Source organism: Callorhinus ursinus, unplaced genomic scaffold, assembly GCF_003265705.2.
Source record: "Callorhinus ursinus isolate GAN/ISIS: 27379988/994484 unplaced genomic scaffold, GSC_fseal_2.0 scaffold45, whole genome shotgun sequence".
Classification (NCBI taxonomy): Eukaryota; Metazoa; Chordata; class Mammalia; order Carnivora; family Otariidae; genus Callorhinus; species Callorhinus ursinus.
The window spans coordinates 12,530,887-12,544,546 of record NW_027397107.1 but is presented as its reverse complement, the minus strand read 5'-3'; positions in this window follow the sequence as shown (position 1 = coordinate 12,544,546).

Sequence of the window (13,660 nt, the reverse complement as noted above, 5' to 3'; positions counted from 1 at the left end):
CCTCCCCAATGTCTATCACCCAGCCACCCCATCCCCCCCACGGCCCCACCACTCCAGCAACCCTCAGTTTGTTTCCTGAGATTAAGAATTCCTCATATCAGTGAGGGCATATGATACATGTCTTTCTCTGATTGACTTATTTCACTCAGCATAACACCCTCCAGTTCCATCCACGTCGTTGCCAATGGCAAGATCTCATTCCTTTTGATGGCTGCATAATATTCCATTGTGTATATGATAGGCAAGAATCTTAACTGCATTATTAAAAAGAAAGGAGTCAATCTGAAAAGTCTACATATTGTATGATACCAACTATATGACATTCTGGAAAAGGAAAACTATGGAAACTCTGAAAAGATTGGTGATTGCCAGGGGCTAAAGTTTGGGAGTGATGACTAAGCAAAGCACAGAGGATTTTTAGAGTAATCCAAGGGCTCTGTTTGATGCCATAATAATGAACACATGTCATTATGCATTTAGCCAAACCCACAGTGTGTCCAACACCAAGAGTGAACCATAATGTAAACTATGAACTTTGGGGGATTATGATTTGTCAGTATAGGCTCACCAGTTGAAATAAATGTACCACTCTGGTCAGAAATGATAGTGGGGAAGACTATGTCTGTGTTGGGGGCAGGGGTTAAATGGAAATTTCTGTATCTTTCCCTCAAAATTTGCTGTGAACATAAAACTGCTCTGAAAAAATTAAATCTTCACAAAATAAGAAGAAGGAGGAGGAGGGTGGGAGAGAAGAAGGAAAGAAAGAAAGAAAGAGAGAGGAAGGAAGGAAGGAAGGAAGGAAGGAAGGAAGGAAGGAAGGAAGGGAGGGAAGGAGGGAGGGAGGGAGGGAGGGAGGGAAAGGGGAGGGGAGGAGACACAAACCCATACGTAACAAAAAAAATGAAAAAGCAAATATGTTTCAATTTTAACAACTGGGGAATGTAAAGGTTAATCATGAGTTCATAGTACTTTCTTGTAATTTTTCTGTAAGTCTGAAATTATTTAACAGTACAAAGTATTTCTAACTATATAACCTTTTGCCTCTTGGACTTCTCACTGCATCTTCACTCCCCTGCTCTGCTAACTCACATTGAATAAGAGTCTTCAGTTTTGATCCTCATTAATCTGTCTCAAACACCACTGACTCCATGCTCAGAAGCTGGGGATAAGAGGACCTCTACTATGTACCAAGAAATTGGAGAGCAGTTTTCATTTGTTGAGTAAAGTTCATAGTAAGACAAAGGAACATGAGTCTTAATTCATGACCATATTTAAAAATTTCTTAGCTTCCTGAAAACTGATTCTTGGTGATAATTCTACAAGTGAACTCCCTCAGTCATTTGTCAACATAGGTTGTTAATGGAAAGCTAAATGATCCACTCTCAACAAAAAGGCTGGATGGGCCTATCTTGGGCTTTCATCACAGAAGACAAGAAGAAAAGCAGGTATTAGTCTGATTTTTCTAGATAAATTGAAATCATGATACCAGATCTTTGTTAAATGAGAAGGCATTATTTATCTATTCTCTCTAACATCCTGGCAAACTTAATGAATGTAGATGGTTCACCCAGAGTCTGAAATGGCAAAAAGCGATAGCCCTCCAACAGAATGTATGGACAGCATTGCAGAGCTGGACGACATTTGTCAAAAAGAGGCAATCAGCATTCATTGAAAATACAAGAGGTTTCATCACCTCCCCATTTTTTTCTAAGATGAAGCCAACTCTTCAATGTATCTCAATCCTTACCGTTCAAGAATTCTCTAGCACGTTCTCTGGTTTCAGTCTTACGACTTAGATTCCTTGGAAACTGGTAGGAGTTTGAGGAGGAAAGAAATTATGCCATGATGATATTTGACAGAGGACATAGCTTTGAGCTATCTGCTGCCCAATTCATATCGAAAACCCTGCCAAGAAAACTGATATTTATACTGGATGGTTTGAAAATCAGATAATCCATTCCTCAGTATAGGTCATGCTTCATCTATAGATTAAGTGAGACAGAATCAGAAACCTGTGTTAGTTTGTAGAAAACTGCCCTGGCTCTCAGGATGCCTTTTACTAAATCACACACTTGTATCATGCCTCACTGTTGCCTGAGAATGCTACAGAACTGGGATTATTAAAGCCAGTATCAATTTTATTAAAAAGCTATTGCTTCACACACTCAGTGATGCTTGGCTCCTGTACTGTGTAGAGTAACAGATGGTAGCTTTCAGAACAAATGCCAAGAATATTTTACTTTTCTAGGGTAACTGGTATTTGTTCTCTGTGTGGTCAAAGGCACCCATACGACTGAAGATGAATCTCTTTTGCTTTGACTGCTGGGAAGCTCAAAGCCAAATTTTCAGTTCAAATTTAACAACAGTGTAAGTGTCAGTGAGGTTGCCTGTACTGGGATCTTACTTATATATTGCTCTTGTAATTCGTCTTTTCATTGGTTGTGGTTTTTTTTTAGTCCTTACATTTGTCTAAAGGAGGAAAGAAGATAAGAGGCAGTGGAGGGAGGGAGGCAATCCATTTGTTTTGAAATGGGATTGGACTGCTCAAGGAAACAAGAATGATCAGTGTATCCTATTTCCCTGCTTGACAACACTGGTAAACAAACAGACTTGGTCATTTTTAGTAGCGCCAAGTGCTTCTTAAGAAAACAGGAAGGATTCTTGGGGCACCTGGATCAGGTCATGATCCCAGCGTCCTGGGATCGAGCCCCACACTGAGCTCCTTGCTCAGCGGGGACCCTGCTTCTCCCCCACCCTCTGCCTGCCACTCCGCCTGCTTGTGCACGCGCTCTCTCTGTCAAATAAATAAAACCTTTTTTTAAAAATAGGAAAGATTCTTTAACACAAACTACATGGCTTGTTTTCACCAAACGTCAACAGAGGGCTTCACCTGCACCAAAGAGGAAATTTTCAAATTAGATGACCAGGACAAGGGGCCCTTGGCCAAAGAGACAGATGAGTTGTTCAGTTCTAAGCAGAAGTAACTATGAAACTCTTCATTTCGCATGCGTGAGAGACAAGTCATGGAAGCAAAAAAACACTTTTACTCCTTCTTAATTCTCAAGCTACCAGCTCACACACGAGCCATGGAGAGTGAGACAGCAACAGACCAGGCTACCGAAGAGGCGACATCTTCTGGAAGCTGCCTGCATCCACCATAGAGGGGATTTGGAATATGCCAGGTGCCTCAGCTCCCACCCTGCCACGCGGTTGTCCTTCTGGGCCAATCCTCCACAACGTCCTCGCAAGTTTAAACAAAAGCAACAGAACCGGAGGAGAGCATACTAAAACATAGATTTAAAAACATATTAAGGTAAATGAAACATTAGTAGGCTCCTGAGGGACATAAATAGAATAAACAGCATGCTTTTTCTTTTTCTCCTACTTTTTAATTTTTTTCCCACAGAGCTGGGCTTGAGATGGGCATGAAAATCCCCAAGGGATTCAGAGAATATCCCTGTGCATGTAGGATTTCATGGGAACATTCCCACAGTTGTTAAGGTTCTAGCCAGATTATGAACAAGCTAATAAATTAGATTTTTTTAAAAAGGAAGAAAGAAGAGCCCCAGTTCCCGGGTCCAGTTGATGGCCACCATTTTGCAAAGGCAGCCCCCGCTGCAGGATGCAAAAGCCAGGAGGAGAGTTTGACCAATAACAAAGCTATTCCCCTGGGTCCACGTTTGCTTGTTCCTTCAGCTGGTGTGTTATCTTCCTCAGACAGGAACATAAATAAATGTTGCCTCAGACAGGAACCGCAGCATCAAATATAAAAGCTGCGTATTTGAAATTAATTGTTTTCTGGCACAATTCCGTAAAAAAAAAAAAAAAAGACATGCTTTCAGCTGAAACGCTTCCATGTAAAGCCAATTAAGCAAGAGAAGCAACAACTGGGCTGAGGTCAATAAAGGATGTTGGCTATTGCTCAGCAATGAGGCGGGCCGTGCTGGTCACCATCTGTGGAAGCAAGTTAGGACGCCGTTTTCAATAAAGGTTGTCGGAACCTGCTGGAAGCAAGATAACAGATGGAAGGAAATTAGACCTTCAGAAGAAAACCTTCCCATTCTCGTAGTTCCGTCCCCTTATTCGTCAGAATCACCTCCATTCTTACCAAATCCTATTCTTGGGGGAAGAATTGACCATTTGACAGATAGGTGTGAAGGCACCTTGGGGCTTTACTCTGCCCAGGGATGGAGATCACTAAGCCAGATTGTAACGGCTTCCTTGAAGTATAATTTGCATAAGGTAGCATTCAATCATTTTAAATTGTACATTCAATCATTATAACATCATCACCACAGACTAGTTTTAGGACATTTCCACTGGCCCCCAATGGTCCCCCATGCCCATTTGCAGTTAGTCAATCCCTATTCCCCACCCCATCCCACCCCCCAGCACCAGGAAACCACTCATGTATCTACATATTTATGTGACATTTTACACAAATGGAATCATGCCAGGAAGGAAAGCAGCGAACAAATATCCAGCATGCCAGGTACAGAAAATCAAACTTATAAAAGAGTTCTCCTCTCTCTTCTTCTCGAATTGTTATGGATTTCATTTTTCACACTTAAATCTTCGATCCATTTTAAAATTTATCCAGAGTAAAGTTTCATCTTTTTTTTCCAGAGGGTGACCCAGTTGTTTCAATCCCAGTCTGTAAAGGGCCCATACTTTGCCCACTCATTTGAGATGCTACCCGTATTAAATAGTAAATTCTTACTAGTTCTTGCTTTTAGTTTCCTATTGTATTCTAGATTTTTCCATTCCACCTCTGACTTCCTATGCCATGACCATACCTTTAAAATTACTTTCCCCTCTGATAGGAGCTAGTCTCTACTGTTTGCTCTTCTTTTTTGAAAAAAAAAAAATCCCTTGCCATTTTTGATTGCCTGTTTTTTCCCAACAACCTTTAAGTTTCTCTTTGGTATGAAAGACCTTTATAAATCCAACTCAAAATGCAGAAATGATTAAAAGATTTGTGCATTTGTCTACGTGATAGTAAGTTCTTCTGAATGACAAACTAAAAGAAACAAAAATCTATAAGGGGAGTCAAAAGACAAATGACCAACTGGGAAGCAAATATTTGCAACTCATACCATAGATAATGGGTTAATCTCCCTAATGTATAAGAAGTTCCTAGAAATAAAAAGATCAACAGCTCAAGAGACATAGGCAAAATATATCAATAATTCACAGGAAAGGGATTTGATAACCCATTCAGTCTTCCCCTCTCTTTCTCACCTGGGAGTGGCCCTATGAGTGAGCGTAGTAAACAAACTCAACACCCTTTGGAGGAACACTTGTCCCCAAATTAAAATTGAGCTTTGAGGGCACCTGGGTGGCTCAACTGGTTAAGTGTCTGCCTTCCGCTCAGGTCATGATCCCAGGGTTCTGGGATGGGGTCCTGGGATGGAGTCCCGCATCAGGTTCCCTGCTCAGAGGGGAGCCTGCTTCTCCCTCTCCCTCTCCCTCTGCCGCCCCAACCCCCGCTTGTGCTCTCTCACTGTCAAATAAATTAATAAAATCTTTAAAAAATACTATATGTTGGCGAATTTAACTTGATAAAAAAATTAATTAAACAAATAAAAAATAAAACTGAGCTTTGGAAGAAAAATGCTTCAAAAGGGAAGTAAATAAGACAATATTTGTACCCCAGGGGCTCTTAGGAGTTATTGAAGCAAACACACAAAGACCACTAGGGAAATCCATAAATCACAAAAAGTATCGGTAGTGTCTCAAAATGGGGAATTAGGAAGGGAAAGTTATAGACTGGCTTTAGGACAGTTATTAATCAAGCCTGGGCAGGGACTGATCAGAACTTACAAATTAAACCAATTTATGGCACAGCCGGTGGTATTATCTTTGGAACATCTGGGTGCATACTGGGTCCTGGGAAAACACTTTCTTATGGTCTAATCTCAGAACACACTGTTCTGAAGGAGCTGGTATTTGAACAACTTAAATTTTAATAGTTTTGTTGCACATCATCATTTGAGATATTTTATCTGTGAGTTATAGAATAAGATTATGAGTTGTGATTTTTCTGTTTTCATTTCTCATGGTTTATATGGCACCTTGATATCCTCCATAACTAATCCATTAGGTATGTGCTAAAATATTCATTTTTCTCAATGAGGACGCTGATGTGCTATGATTTTAAGTATTTTGTCTAAATTCCCACAGTTATTAAGTGGCAGAACTGAGTTGCAGAATCAAGTCTGTATAACTGCAAATCCTGGGCTTTGACCATCTACTTCAAGTGCCTCTAAAGCAGGGATTCTGCACTTGGTGTGCATCAAATAACTTCAAGAAGATTTATAACCCCTGCATACTGTATGCTAAATTTTGGATATATGTGTATCTGCGGGGAGAGAGAAGAAAATGCATCTGATCCTCCATGGGTAGGTAGGTGAGCCAACAAGATAAGTTAGAAGTCTTAGCTCTAAAGGAATTGTCTCCTTAAACCAAGGATATTTCAGTCCCGCATTAAGGTGGAGAGAGGACATCTACTTATTTTAAAAACAAAATGGGCAGGGTGACCTCTTTTGGAGCCATTACATGGATTGAGTTTCTCATCTGTAGCTTCTCTGGAATTAAAATAAAGAGCTAAAAGGAAGCAGACAATTACCTTGGATTGAGAACCCATGGAAAAGAGAATCCACGAGTTCTCTCTAGCCAGTGCAATTGCCTTGGAAAGTCAAGCAGTGCGTCTGAAAGTCATCAAGTGCCTTGGGCTCTCTAAATCATGTCCATTTATTCCAGACAGATCCAAGAGGAAAGTGATTTCAGAAGGATAACTCTGTTCTCTACACAGTACATGCAAATTTGAAATAGAAATTAAACTTTCAGTTTCTTCCCAATACAACCTCATCCCAGAAGGTTTTAAATCAAAACCTGAAGTTTGATTCATAGCATAATAGGTAAGCTTGTTTTCCCAAGAACAAGAAAATTTGCTTTAACTCATTTGTTCACAAGACTATTTTTTCAGGTACAAATAGTGAAGGAGTTTGGAAATGAACAAGATATAACCATTCATTTAAAAAAAAACAAAAAACAAAACAAAACAAAACTCTGTGAGTTTCTCCCTTATAGCCTGTTGCAAACTATGCCCTCCAAAACAAAGTGAATAAAATTTCTTTGGGAGTATGATCATAAGCTAACAGCCACAGCAAAACTCCCTCTACAGACACAAGAATGTGGCATCATATTTTGAAAAGGCACAGAGACAAAACAAGCAAGCAGCTCACAAGACACAGCCAAAGTGAATTGTCTCTACTTTGTGGAGCCTGACAATTCCATCTTTTTGAACACTTCACATTTTTTTGGTATCTTTTTTTAGTATGTTTATATTATTGCAGGTAACCTGCAGCTGTTATGCACGTTTCTGAATAAACGTTAATTTATAATAAGGTATTGTTTGTCACAGAAGACAAGGGGGAAATTGAACTCTTTCTGTCCATATGGAGATGGTGAGCAGCTGGTTAAAATCAGGGATCTGACGTATTTCATTTTCTAAGTATCTCACCACCTTAACACACCAGCCCAGCCATAACTGTTCCCTGGAATACATGTTGGTCTCTATCTTCTAAACTTCCCCATTATTCTGTGGCCATCTGGCTGGGGGTTTGTCCTAACCCTTGGAAGTTTTGCCTTCTGTGAAACAAGTGTCTGAGAATTCATGAGAAGAAACTCTGTGCCACACTAGGGCAGAGTTTTCTCAATAGTCAGAGTCTGAAATTAACCATAACCAGACTGCATGCATGCCTGAAGTCAAATTATTCATATTACAGGGGAAACACAACAGCAATTCTGTGGCTGAAAAAGATCGCCTAGGGGCGCCTGGGTGGCTCAGTCGTTAAGCATCTGCCTTCCGCTCAGGTCATGATCCCAGGGTCCTGGGATCGAGTCCCACATCGGGCTCCCTGCTCGGCGGGAAGCCTGCTTCTCCCTCTCCCACTCCCCCTGCTTGTGTTCCTGCTCTCACTGTCTCTCTCTGTCAAATAAATAAATAAAATCTTTAAAAAAAAAAAAAAAGAAAAGAAAAAGATCGCCTCGATCACGCCTGTGGCAAAACCATTAAAATGCCTAAGAGACAGACAAACAGAAAAAGCGAATACAAATGTGCTTTATATCCCTCTGAGTGTTCAGCTGGGGGAGCGTCACATCCAGATTATATGCCACCTGAGAAACTCTGAAGTGGATCTTCACCGAAAGCTCTCTGTGAGGGCCAAGAAATGAACCACTAACTTTAGAAATGTGCAAATGTCTATCAAGTGAGAGCATTCTAAATCTTGCCAGAGGAAAACCATTAAATTGGACATCTATCTTGTCCCAAAGCTTTATGATATACAGTTAGCTCATTTATTTTACTCTACTGTTACACTAATATATGTAATTTACACTTTCCCTAGACCCACTAACCAAAAGGAGATAAAATTAGTGACATAAGGAGCAGTCATCTGGTTATTTCCTCAACATCAAAATTACTTCATTGTTAGTCCATAAATTCCAAGTATTCAGAATTTAAAGTCATTTCTTCATGGTCATTATGGGCTTCCAGGTTTGCTTTTTTTTTTTCATATTAGCTTATGGTCCATGAAATTATGGGGCACTGTAAAATAATTAGGAGTCTTAGCCTCAGAGACCACATTCATACAAATGACCAGACTTTGTAATTCTGGGGAGAATTATTAGACTATCATTCCAAGACTAGCTTACCAACTTCTGCCAAGTCTTAGAGTGAAAATAAAATCTCAGGGCATCACCCAGAATTAAGATCAAACCAAAACTAGACCAGGCCTGGATCATAATAGACCATGATTGGATCATGATAATTGTCCAATATCTTAACTGCCCAACAGAAAGTTTAAATTCTGTAGGAATTTTACATCATCCAAGGCCTTTAGAACACTTCATAAGCAATTCCTAGCATTCAATCAAAAATTACTAAGCATGACAGGAACTGGAACAAATGACCAAAAGAGACAACAGAAATAGATTTACAAGTGATAGGGTGATTATAATCCTCAGACAAGGACATTAAAAAAAAAAAGAAAATATAATGAATATACTAAGGAAATAGATAAACAGATGCAGAATTTTATCAGGGAACTGAAATGTATTAAAAAGAACCCAAAAGAAGTTTCAGAACTGAGAAAATGATTTACTGAAATTAAGAGCTCAGAAGGTGGGTTTAACAGCAGAACAGAGAACTAGTGATTTGGAAAATAAATTAGTAGATAAATGAGATTGAAACACAGAAAGAGTGAAAGTGGAAAATTCAAAAAATAGTATTAAAAAACATATGGGATATAGTAAAAAATTCAAATGTACATGTAATTAAAGAACCCAAGAAAATGGAGGATAATGAAGTAGCATTTAAATAGATAACAGCCAAGAAATTTCTAAAATATACATAAGACATCAAGTCATAGATTCAAGAAACCCCATAAAACAAAGCAGAATGAATTCAAAGACAACCAAGCCTAGGAACTTTGTAGTAAAATCTCTCAAACCAAAGACAAAGAGAAAATCTCAAAAGCAACCTGATTACATGTTTCTATCAAAAGACCTACAGATATCATCAAACTAAAGAATCAAACTTTAGAATTTTCTTTAATAACATGAAAAACAAAACTAGACCACCCCATGTTTTCAAGTGTTTGATAATTCCAAATTATTTCTTTAGGCCTATTATGGCCTTTGAGTTTGTATTTGTGTGTGTGTGTGTGTGTGTGTGTGTGTGTGTTTTCACATTTGGGATGTGGTCCAAGAGGAAGTTAGAATATCTAAAAGTCTCACCTCAGAATCCATAATGAATACAAACACAAACAGATATTGTTACCAGCCATTACAGTACAATAAGACAAAGAAATAAATTATAAAATTTTGAAATTTGGAAAAATTTGAAAAAAATTGAAAGATTGAGATTTATTCTCCTTATTTAGAGACTACTGACTATATATAAATCTTTTATATATATAAATCTTATTTTGATTACATATATATCTTTTATATATAAATCTCATATGTGTATAAATCTTACATATATAAAATCATATATATAAATAATATATATATAAATCTAATGGCAAATTATTAGACAATCTACTGGCAATCTACTGGCAAAATATTAGAACAATTATAGTGGGTAAGATTAATATACAACTGATATGCAATATATAAACTGATGTACAAACTGATATATATAAACTGATCAAATAACAAAATTTTTGTGAGGCTTGACAAACTGACACTAAAATTGATATGAAAAAGCAAAGGCCAAATATAACTAAGATAATTTTACAAAAGAAATACAATGTGTAGGAATCCAATAACGCATTTTTTTTTATTTTATTATGTTATGTCAGTCACCATACAATACATCATTAGTTTTTGATGTGGTGATCCAGGAGCCATTGTTTTTGTATAACACCCAGTGTCCCACGCAGTACGTGCCCTCCTTAATACCCATCACGGGGCTAACCCATCCCCCTCCCCCCTCCCCTCTAGAACCCTGTTTGTTTCTCAGAGTCCATAGTCTCTCATGGTTCATCTCGCCCTCTGATTTCCCCCCTTTCATTTTTCCCTTCCTTCTCCTAATGTTCCAATAACCCATTCTTAATTCATACTGCAAAGTATAATGATTAAAATATGTGCCATGAATAAATTAAACATGGAAAAAATAGATAGTATTAAAATAAATCCATACACACATTAAAATTTGATATATGATTGAAATTCAAGTGAGAAGGCAGGATGATAGCCTCCAGTTTCTAACAAACCATTGTGAGGGGCACCTGGGTGGCTCAGTCAGCCGAGAGACTGACTTTTGATTTCAGCTCATGTCATGATCTCAGGGTCTTGAGATCAAGCCCTGTGTTGGGCTCCTCGTTCAGCGGGGAGTCTGCTTGAGAGTCTCTCCCTCCCTCTCCTTCCACCCCTCCCCCCACTTGTGCACACTCTGTCTAAAATAAATAAATAAATCTTTAAAAAATTAAAAAAAATTAAAAAAAATTTTAATGGTGGAAAAATAACCAAAAAATATAGAAACATTCATGTGTATGTAATACACTCACATGAACACACACATGCACAAGCATACACTCATATTTAAACAAATCACTTTATTCTCAAGAAGGTAAAAAAAAAATTCTTCAAAACCAAACATGTAGAAAAGGCAGAAATCCAAAAAGGCAGAAGTCCAAAAAGGCAAGTAACTTCTGAATTTAGTTCTTATCCTGGATGCATCAACCTTGACGAATCATAGTTTTTATCTCCACATTTATATGCAACATGGACAACTGGAGAATAAGCCCAGGTTTTCCCAAATATTGGCCATCAACTACAAAATGCCTGCATAAACGTAGGATTCCAGAGACCTATCCCCTCAGTGTTTAGGTGAACAAGGGGAAAAAGTCATAAAGCAAAGAGGAGAGCAAGAAATGGGAGGAAAATAAAGCTTCTGTAATTATTCTAGGTCTGGTGGGAATATACACGTTTTATTTCTCCTAGGTAAACACTTAGTAGTGGAATTTTTAGGTAAGGGCATGTTTAAGTTTTAACTATCAAAACTTTTTAAAGTAGTAGTAACGTTTTCCATTCTCAACAGCACTACATGAAAGTTACAGTTCTGTGAAATCTTATCAATAGTTTTTGTTTAAGTCTTTCATCATTCCAGGGGTTGAATTAAGAATATCTTGTGTTTCATTTGCATCTCCCTGATTCCTAAGGATGTTAAGCCCATTTTCACATGCCTTTCAGCCTTTAACTGTCTTCTTCTCGAGCCTTTTGGCCATTTTTAATTGGGTTATTTGTCTTTATTACTGAATTGTAGGGGCTATTTACATATTTGTACAGATACAAATCCTTTGTCAAATGTGCTGTGAATAATTTCTCCTGGCCAATTCACTTTCTTAGTGATGTCTTTTGATAAGCAAAATGTTCTAAGGTTGATAAAGTTCAATTAACCAAGTAAAATAAATTATTGTGAGTGCCTTCGGTGCTTTAAGAAATTTTTGCTCACTTTGAAGTGGTAAAGATATTGTCCTGTGTTTTCTTCTAGAAACTTTGTAGTCCTAAGTTTTACCTTTCAGTGTCTGACCCATCCCAAATTAACACTTACCAGTGCCATAAAAAAATGACCTGAGGTTGATCTTTCTCTCATATAAACATCTAGTTGTTATAGCAATGTATGTTCAAAGGCTTTTCTTTGCTAATTTTCATCAGCCACATCATCACTGTTGTCAAAAATATTTTGATCATATCAGTGTGGTTCTATTTCTGGAAACTGGAATCTGTTCCAGTGATCTATATGTCTATTTTAATGCCAATAGCACCCTGCTTTGATTAATATAGCTTTAAGTAAGTCTTGAAAATTAATATTGTAAGTCCTGAACATTCTTCTTTTTTTTTTTTATTAACTTTAATTTTTTATTGTTATGTTAATCACCATATATTACATCATTAGTTTTTGATGCAGTGTTCCATGATTCATTGTTTGTTCATAACACCAAGTGCACCATGCAAAACGTGCCCCCCTCAATACCCATCACCAGGCTAACCCATCCCCCCACCCCCCTACCCTCTAGAACCCTCAGTTTTTCAGAGTCCATTATCTCTCATGGTTCGTCTCCCCCTCTGACATACTCCCCTTTTCTTCCTCTCCTGTTATCTTCTTCTTTTCCTTTTTTCTTAAAATATGTTGCGTTATTTGTTTCAGAAGTACAGATCTGTGATTCAACAGTCTTGCACAATTCACAGCGCTCACCGTAGCACATACCCTCCCCAATGTCTATCACCCAGCCATCCCATCCCTCCCACCCCCAACCACTCCAGTAACACTCAGTTTGTTTCCTGAGATTAAGAATTCCTCATATCAGTGAGGTCATGTGATACATGTCTTTCTCTGATTGACTTATTTCACTCAGCATAACACCCTCCAGTTCCATCCACGTCGTTGCAAATGGCAAGATCTCATTCCTTTTGATGGCTGCATAATATTCCATTGTGTATATATACCACATCTTCTTTATCCATTCATCTGTCGATGGGCATCTTGGCTCTTTCCACAGTTTGGCTATTGTGGACATTGCTGCTATAAACATTGGGGTACACGTACCCCTTCGGGTCCCTACATTTGTATCTTTGTGGTAAATACCCAGTAGTGCAATTGCTGGATCGAACGGTAGCTCTAATTTCAACTGTTTGAGAAACCTCCATACTGTTTTCCAGAGGGGTTGCACCAGCTTGCATTCCCACCAACAGTGTAGGAGGGTTCCCCTTTCTCCACATCCCCGCCAACATCTGTCGTTCCCTGACTTGTTAATTTTAGCCATTCTGACGGGTGTGAGGTGGTATCTCATTGAGGTTTTGATTTGGATTTCCCTGATGCCGAGTGATGTTGAGCACTTTTTCATGTGCCTGTTGGCCATTTGGATGTCTTCTTTGGAGAAATGTCTGTTCATGTCTTCTGCCCATTTCTTGATTGGATTATTTGTTCTTTGGGTGTTGAGTTTGATAAGTTCTTTATAGATTTTGGATACTAGCCCTTTATCTGATATGTCGTTTGCAAATATTTTCTCCCATTCTGTCGGTTGTCTTTTGGTTTTGTGGACTGTTTCTTTTGCTGTGCAAAAGCTTTTTATCTTGATGAAGTCCC